This window comes from Falco rusticolus, chromosome 4 (assembly GCF_015220075.1).
Source record: "Falco rusticolus isolate bFalRus1 chromosome 4, bFalRus1.pri, whole genome shotgun sequence".
Lineage (NCBI taxonomy): Eukaryota > Metazoa > Chordata > Aves > Falconiformes > Falconidae > Falco > Falco rusticolus.
The window spans coordinates 28,008,214-28,017,227 of NC_051190.1; the positions used below are offsets into that span (position 1 = coordinate 28,008,214).

The 9,014-nt window shown below is 58.8% G+C and overlaps 1 protein-coding gene across 1 annotated transcript in view; it reads right to left on the reverse strand.

The window, feature by feature from the left end:
* RAI1 (retinoic acid induced 1) overlaps nt 1–8,275 on the reverse strand; it is a 77,524-nt gene extending 69,249 nt beyond the window's left edge. Inside the window, exon 1 of the mRNA XM_037385197.1 lies at nt 8,199–8,275. The gene's annotated coding sequence lies outside the window, so the exon portion shown is untranslated. The remainder of the gene's footprint in view (nt 1–8,198) is intronic.
* Nucleotides 8,276–9,014: the final 739 nt, after the last annotated feature.

Consider the following 9,014-nt stretch of genomic DNA (forward strand, 5'->3'; position numbering starts at 1 on the left):
GCTGTAGAGGAAGAGGCGCAGAGCCCTGACACACACTGGCCAAATCCCAAGAGGCGCTAGCACAGAGTAACATTGAGGACGAGCTTCTGCTGTGTGATTGCGGCTGGTAGAAGGGGTGAGCGATGCCTGCTCCCCTCCTGCGCGTGGCCAGCGAGCAAGGTGTCAGCAGGGAAAGAAGAGGCTCCAGGTAGTCCTGGATAGAACAAGAGTGGATGCTGCTCAACAAATGCTGGGTCTGCGATGGGAAATACCAGCCCACCGGCCAGAGACTGTGAGCACCCAGACATCTGCAGGCCTGAAGCCGAGAGCCAGGGCTTCACCAGATCCCACTCAGTCTCGGCCACCTCTCCCCAAGCCGTGGGCTAAGCCAAACTCTGGCTTCACCCCAAGAGCTACTCCCATGGCCACCTTTGATGCTCAGAGCGCGCAGGACCAGATGCCAGCAGGCATCTGCTAAAACCTTGAACGGTCTTTCTTGCCTGGGAACCAAACTCCACGTCTTTGTTAGATTTACTTTATCACAGCATCAGCTTTGCATTGCATCTACTGGCACTGAGCATGGAGGATAAACCCTCACCAGGCTAGCTTTTCTCCCGGCAGGGTTCAGGGAGGGAGGAGCTGAAGTGAGAAGGCAGGGAGAATTTGGGGGGCAGTACTAAGTAAAGAAGCAGAGAGGATGCTGGAGGACCTTGGGGGGCCACAGCAGGGCATGCAGGAGTTGGGAGAAGGTACCAACACAGGGGAGCTGGGCAGGTGCCTGTAGAGGACGCAGCATGATGGTGACATGGCTGAGATGGAAGGGAACAAGTGCCCCCGAGCAGCACTGACAGGGTCCAGCCATGCCACTTCAATAAAACCACGTTTTTCTTCTCTGGTGCACAGACCCCCACAGACCACCCGTTCCGTCGAAGGTGCCTTCATCCCAGACTGGATCACTGCGTGCTGAGAACCGCAGTCCCTGAAGGGTGCTGCCACCCACTTCGACACAGGCAAAACCTGCTCTTGTAGTCGCTGCCTGTGCTTCCCTGTAGAGCATGCAACTGCCCCTGCGCCAGGCAAAACCTGCAAGCACGGCTCAGGCGGGGAGACGCTGGGCCTCTTCCTGCCCAAATACTGTGTGCAAGGCAGCGCAGCAACGGTCTGGTAGAGATGGAGCTTTTTACATCCCAGCCTGGTCAGCTGACATTTATCAGGGTAACAAAAGGATACAGCCCGATCACAAGACAGGCTGACAATGCATCTTCCCCTTCTGGGGAGGAAAGTCAAGTGCCAAAGTTGTAAAAGGAGTCCAGTCATCTTTTGTATTTTCTTTTGCCTGCAGTTTGATGTGTGGAGAGATGGTTCCTCTCATCTTCTATTGAAATGATTGAAATGAAAGAGGAAAGGAAAATGCAGAAAATTCTTGCATTTTAGGTGCAGGAATTAAAAAAATGATAAATCAAATTCTTCTAATGCTTCAGGCCAAATATTCCCCAAAGCTTCTGTTGCGGTACTCTAAGAAAGCAGAGACTCTTGAATTCACTTGAATTCAGGATATTTCTATCAATTCATACCAGCATTTCAACAAGCCTGGCTGAGGATGCACAGGCAAGCCTGGCTGTTACACGCCTGGACTGAGGCATCAAGAGAACCACGCAGGAACTGAGAGTCATTATATGTTATTAGCCCACCTGGAATCTGTGATTTCTTACATGTTATTTTGCTACGTGGCTGCAGAGTGAAACAGCTCCTTAAAAAAAAAAGAAAACGTGAACCATGCACCAATGCGGGATCATCTTTCCAGTGAGCTCTAGCAGGTCACCAGCAACTGGATCAAAAGCAACTAAGACTGTCCTAGTAGCTTCAAGGTTTTCTTCTTGTGCCCCTTTATTTACCGTAGACTCCCTCTGTGGTAGCACTAACACGCCCCTGCAGCAATTGCCCTGCTCCAGCCTCCTGCTTTTCCAGGTTTGGGCAGGCACCGGCTATTGCATGTGCCTGTTTTTGGAGTGTGGCTGTTTGCTTCACGTGTCCCCATGGAGCAGAGTCCCCTCGGTGGGCCATTCCAGGCAGGAAACTGCCACTGCTCCTAGTCAGGGAATCGTGTGGGGAAAATGAGTTTCTCTTGCTTTTATAAAAGCCTCCAAATGAGGAGTTTGTTCTGGAGAGGCGAAGAACTGCTGAGATCCCACGAGCTCTTCTCCTGCCTAGCTGACAGATTCCCCCCAGCACCAATTTGGCCAGTATGGTGGTTGCCATACAGATTTCTTAGGGATAACTATTTGTTGGGATAACAACTTGCCAGGATAATGACTCAAGGCACACAGGGCCCTTCTCTGCCCCAGCTCTCTTTACAACATTTGCATCTTATCTTGTTGACTTTGCAGACAGGGAAACCAAGGCACACAGCTGACTCTGAAGATGGCCGAGGCTCCAGCAGTATCTCAAACGGCAGCACTTTGGTGCTCCAACGATGCTGCCCATGTGCTGCAATATCAGCGTATCATCCACAACCTGGCTGAACTTCCCGAAGGTCCCCCAATGAGGGACCTCCTGCATCCCCTCTGTCCCCAGCTCAGCCCTGTGAGCCGCTGACCTTGGTCCCTGTCTCCTGAGCATCAGTTTCTGTCGCTGGCACCTGGTGTTGCCTCTCCCGGGAGCTGGGCTCTGCCCCACTGATGCTCAGGGTACCACCTTTCCCCACCATCCCCAGGAGCGCATCACAGAGGGTCTTGCGCATCTCCGCTGTGGCTGGTGACAGCGGGGCAGACAATGACATTTGCTGCAGGAGCCTGACATTGAACCCAGCCAGTCAGAACGGCGGGTGTTTTGCTGGCAAGGGTAGCGGCTCTGCTCTGACACCATCAGCGAGGGGACAGGAGAGGGAGGGGAAAGGAAAAAAGCCGAAGCAGCAGCCAGACAGCTGCCTCTTCCTCCTCCTCCTTTTGTGCAGAAATGTGTTTTTGTTTGTCAGTCAAACAGATTGTTTTCTCCTTCTTTGCAGGCCAATTGTTTCTGCTCCTGCAAGATAAGGGATTGAAAAGGGCTATATTTTTATGGCACTGAATCTAGGCCCTCCAAATTGGAGGGGAGACATCAAGTGGGAGGAGATTCCTGTTCAAACCAACACTCCTCTCCCCAGCTCCACTCTCCAATCCTATTTCCACCCCCATTTTCCTTTCTTCTCCTTCCTTCTCCCGCCTGGAACTGCCTCTCAGCCCTCTCGCTATTTAATCTCTGTCTCTCTGGTGGACTCAGGAGGTTTACACAGCTTCGCCTTCTTCACACCATCTGCTGAAAAGAATCATCTTTCCCCTTGCTGGTCTGTCCGGTGGCTTCTCCTGCCATCCTTCCCCCCAAAAAAGGGGAAAGCGGAGCTGGTGCCACTGCACGTGTACGTCCAGACGAACAAAACCCAGGACCCAGGAGTGGGGGGGTGTCTCCTGTGATGGTTTTGCCCAGAAAGTGTCTTGAGGAGCCAGACCCCAGCGTGGGCAGGAGCAGGAAGCAGAGATGAGGGAGGAAAATGGTTAATTAAAGCAAGCCGAGGCCAGGATAAGACAGGTTCCTCTCCTGGTTTCCACAATGGATTCAAGGAGCCTGTGTCCAGTCTTCTTCCTTTCTCTTGTTGGACTCCCCCAAATCCGCAGTCCAGGTGGGATGCCATGACTCATGGTGATGGAAATGCTGGCGTGATGACCACTGCGTGACAGTCAGCATCCCATTCATGCCATCGGAGCAGGTCCCCAAGCCAATGGACCTGGAGAAGGTAATTGCTCCAAGAACCATCAGGGCTGCAGACAACCCCAGCCTCGCAGCGGTGGGGATGCCTGTATCCCAAGCATGAGTCCTTTCCTCCTGTGTGATCACATCGTGCTTCGTTGTTCAGTGCTGATGACTGCAGGGAGGTTCTGCCTCCCCTCCTCGGGGGATGAGAGCCTGGAAGGGGGCAGCATGGTTCATATCCAACTCATAAGCCTCTCGGAGCTCAGGCTTGAGGACTGAGATTCACTCAATTAATTTTGCTTTGGCAAAAAGTCCATTTTTATTGCTATTTCATGCCTTCAGTATAGATTTTCCCTGCTCGTCTCAAAGGGATAATAAAACCCGACTCATTCTTTTTATAAAAGTCTCACACTCCCTCTCTCACCAGGCTGTGTTCCCCAGCTAGAGATGTAAATTTAAAGGGGAAATGCTGTCACTTAAAACAAAACAAAACCAAAAAAAGCAACTCAGAAAGCCCATCTTGGAGCATATTCCAGCTCTCAAAACTAGGCCGTGCAACCGAAGCAAAACCCAAGCGGCTGTCTTCCCGCAGCAAAGCGGCCTCCCCGCAGTGACACCCACCCTCCCGCCGGGACCGGGGGTGACCGCCAGCCCTAGGAAGCTGCTCTCCATCTTGCACCGCTGTTGGTGGCCCTTGGCTTGCTGGGACGTGTAGTTTTTTTGCCGGCTGGGCGCAGGTGGTGACCGCTGCTTGGAACTGGCTCTTTGCGCTCGGCTGTGACGCCAGCTCCCCAGTGCCTGCACCTGCCTCCCTCCTCCTCCTCTGCACCAGGCCCAGGGTGAAAGCCTTCCTTCTGCCTGCCCCGAGCAGCTGTACGAGCCCTCCTCGGGGAAATCCCAAATCCATGCAATGCTGAGCAGGTGGATTTTGAGCGTGTTTCTGAGCAGGCAGTGGGACAGGATGTCGGCAGGACGATGCACGGGTCTGCCTGCTCCACCTCAGCTGGGATGCATCCTACCCGGTCTTTGGAAGAGCTGTAGCTGCAACACATCCCTCTGAGAGGTGAAGAAGAGAAAGGGAAACTGCCTTTCTTCTGCCTCGTGCCCTGCTGTGGGGGATAGGATGTGAGCAGAAGCCAAGTCGCATTGCTGGAAGTCATTAGTGAGTGGCAGCAGTCACCTGGGGACAGGGTGGGGTTCCCAGCACCAGCAGTTTTTAAAGAGCAGGTTAGACCCACGTATCTGCCTGGCACAGCTGATCCAGCCTGCTAGGATGGACTCAAGACAGCTCCCTCCTGCCCTGGCCGTGTGTCTGATTCGGTGACATGCATAAATCCTGCCTCGGCAGAAACCAGGAGCGAATCCAAAGCAGAGCGAAGCCACACAAGGCAAGAGGAGACGTGCGTGTGCCTGCGTGGTGCCAGCCGGCGTGCTGCTGCCACACCAGCCCAGTGCTCAGCCCTGTGCTGCAGCACGGGACTGGATCAGCGGAGAACAGGCTGAAGGGTGACAGCCAAACCTTTCACATGCAAGTGATTCTCCTTCCCTCCATCCTTCTCCCTTTGCCTGCACCCAGCTGCAAAGCTGCTTGCACACCTTGGCTGCCGGGAACTCAAAGCCCTGCCTGCATCTGGCAGGGCAGGCAGCGCCCACAGTGAGAGGAAACCCACAGCTCACTCTGTTCCTGCAGGTGTGCCTCCAACCGACAAAAGTTTTGGGGCAACTCACGCCAGGATGGGCAGGAGAAGAAAGATGAGGGTGAGGAAACCCCCAGCGATCTTACACTCCCTGGCTAACTGATGGCCCACCACCTCCGGGCTCCGCTCACCATGCCCGCAGCGAGGCTGCAGCGCGGCTCCATCAGTTAAACCAAAGTTGTGCCATTTCCTCTGATGGCAGAACAAACCGTTCTTTCTCGCCATGAGCTGCCAAGTCAGAGGGATGCCACAGAAAAGAATTCTGCAGCTCCCCCATTTCGGAGGAAATCAGTCTGGGTCCCGAGATTTTCCCACAGAGCCCTCATAAGAGTCGACCCTCCGGGCTGGAAAATCCTTAGTGAGCTGTGACAACCTCTGCAGCTCAAGCAGAGGCGAGAGATGATTAAGACTGGCTGAAATCTCACAGGACTCTGACATCTGAGGGGCCACATGCATGACAGAGAAACACTCCAGGCTGCTCCTTGCAACCTGCAACTCCTCTCACCTTAGCACGGGGCCGAAAGGAGAGCAGGGACCAAGCGAGGCCAGGAACCAGGTCACTGCTGCTGGTTTCCAGGCAGCAAAGGTTTGGAAGAGCAGAGGATCATTTAGCAGAGCGACAGTGAAGGTTCAGAGCAGAGCCTTCAAATTACACGCTACAGAGCACTTTTCCTGCCTAAAAGGTCTCTGAAATGACTGTGGTGGCTCTGAAACGAAGCACTCTGTATGCAATTGTTCCCTGGGGCTTGCAGAGGAGACAGAGCCGGGAGAGGAGAGGTGGGTCTGCGGTCCCTGGCACGGGCAGCTCCTCATCAGACAAGGATGCACGCTTCTTCTAGGCTCCACGGCACAGCCATGCCGCTTCCCTAAATCTGCCCGGTGGTTTCTACCCGTCGTGATATTTTTTTATTATTATTGTTTTTTTATTTCTCACTTCCTGCCTTGAACTTCACACAGCTCCCGGCCCTGGGCTGCAGAGCTCAGGGTGCAGATGCCCCCAGCCCAGGCTCTGAGCCCCATGAGCAGACCCACACTGAACCCCCCCCCCCCATCACTCTTGCCATGCTTCGAGGCACACCTTGCTCCCATGAGGAACGGGGAGGGAAAAGCACTCGGGGGGAACATGTCCTTTTCTCCATCTCACTTGGCTTCTTCCCATCCTTCTCCACTCCATCCCCTAGCAGCTCAAGGTCCATTTTCATCAGCCAGTGACAGACACCAGAAGATGCGGTCTCAGCACCAGCTGTGCACCTGACCACTCAGCACCGGGGCGCCACACACAGCCAGCCTCCGCCTCGCCCCCATGGGTCCCCGCACCCTCTCCCACCGACGCAGGGGTGACAGCACCCACACCTGCAGAACCACCACAGTGCTGCTTGCCCACCTGGGGTACATGAGCTGCCACCCCAGGGAAGGTGGCCGTGGGGTAGAAGTGCTCTGCAAAGCCCTGGCACCCAGCAGAAAACCATTTCTGGACCCTCAAGGAGGCTCCAGTGATGCCCATAGGCTGGAGCAGCTGGCGCTGAGCTGGCAGAGCCCTCAGAAGGTGCTGGCACCTCCAGAGATGCCTCCACTCCGCTTGCACGGGGCCCTAGGCGCGCTCTCCCATGCAATACACCCACTGCTGATTTTGCTCCTCCAAAACATCGCTTTGGGAGGTCACCTGAGGGCAGCCAGCCCAGGCAGCGCTCGCAGCCATGGGGAGCACAAGCAGGAACCAGTGGCCACAAGAGCTTTTACCACGCCAAATTTGCTCACATCTAAGGGACGGCATTGCACTCCATCAAAGGTGGCGGGGAACAAACACACACCCCAGCAGCCCCCCGCTCTGACGTCAATGAAAACCTCTGGCAGGTCTGCGACGTCAGCCTCGAGGCTTCGGCACCGGCCAGAGAGCCCTCGGGATGTGGACCCCTGGGCGGGGGGACGAGGCTGGGCAGCATCTCCGCTGGGATCCCCGGGGGTGCCAGCACCACCGTGCTCAGGCTGCTGCTCCAGCTGCACATTTCCAGGGGGTGGGGGGGAAGGGGGGGCGCACACTGGAATTTAGCTGGAATTTAGCAGCTGCAGCAGAAGGGCTCGCCGGGGGGGAGGGGGGGAGCGCCTTCCTCCAGCGGGGGTTCAGATGCACCAGGTCCCCCCCTCCACATCTCGGCGCTGCCAGCCGGGAGCACCGCGGGCTGCGCTCACCCGGGGGACCGGGGGGGCCGGGGAGCCCCTCGCTGCGCACCCCCCCCCCCGTGACGTCACCGGGCTGGGGCCAGGCTCGGGCTCGGGGTGGGGGTCAAGGCCGGGGCGAGGCTGGGGGGGGGAGGGGGGGGGAGGCCGGAACGGGCTGCGGTTACAAATGCGAGTGCGGTGCGATGGGAGCGCGGGCGGAATGCGGCGGGCAGCGGGAAGGGAAGGGAAGGGAAGGGAAGGGAAGGGAAGGGAAGGGAAGGGAAGGGAAGGGAAGATGCCGGCAGCGCGGCGGGGACGCGGTGCCGCCGCCACTCCAGCGGCAGCCGGAACGCAGCGGGCCCGGCGGGAGCTGCCGCCGCCGTTGCCAAGCGAAGCGAACGGGCTGGGAACGCGGGGCGGCGGGCAGGGCCCCCCCACACCGGCAAGACACGGGCACCGCGGCCCCCGCCCCTCTCGGCCAGCCCCTCTCCCCCCCGCCACACCACGGCTGTGTCCCCCCCTCCCCTCCGCCCTCCCCGGGCCGCCGGCCTCCCGCGGCCCGGCCTCAGCGGCGCAGCCCCGGGGCCCGCCCGGCCCCCCCCGCCCGCCCCGGAGCCGCCGCCGGAGCCTGCTTACCTGGCGGGCCGTGCCCCCTGCGTCTCAGCGGCGGCGCTGGGCGGGGGCGGCCCCGGCGGCCATCCCCGGGCGGCCGCGCCGCTCTCCGCCGCGCCGCGCCGCGCCGTGCGAGCCGCCTCAGCGGTGTCAGCGGGCGGGAGCCCCGCGCGGCGCCGGGAGGGAGGGGAGGAAAGTCGGGGGCATGACCGAGCGCCGTCGGAAGTGCACGCGCGCCCGCCGCCCTGCCCGCGACGGCGGCGACACCTGCCGGCCGCGCCGCGCGCCGCCGGGAACGGGCCCTCCGCGCGCGCCGCCGCCAGCACCGGGCACCGCCGCGGGGAGCTGGTGCCACGGGCGCCTGGCATCGCCGGCCCACGGACCGCGTTCACCGGGGACCCCGCGCCGGGCCTTGGGTCCGGCCGCACCGGGAGCCTGCGGCGGGCCGGCAGTAGGCATCGTGCGGCGGCTACCGGGCGGCACGTGCTGGGCAACCGGGTACCGGGCACGGGGCGGTGGGCAGCGGCGCTGGGCGCAGGGTGAGCTCCCAGCTGCCGTGCACTGGGGGCCATGCACCGGGGGCCACGCACCGGGGGCCACGCACCGGAGCCTGGGTCAGGGCGCAGATCCGGATTCGGAGCTGGGTCTGGGTCAGGGCTCAGATCCGGATTCAGAGCTGGGTCTGTCTCTGGGTTTGGATCCACATTTGGATGAGGATTGGACCACTGTGTGGGTCTGCACTTGGATCTAGGACTGGATGTAGATCAAGATTTGGATCCACATCTGGATTTGCATTTGGAGCTGGATTCAGATCCTCATCTGGATCTGCATCTGCATCTG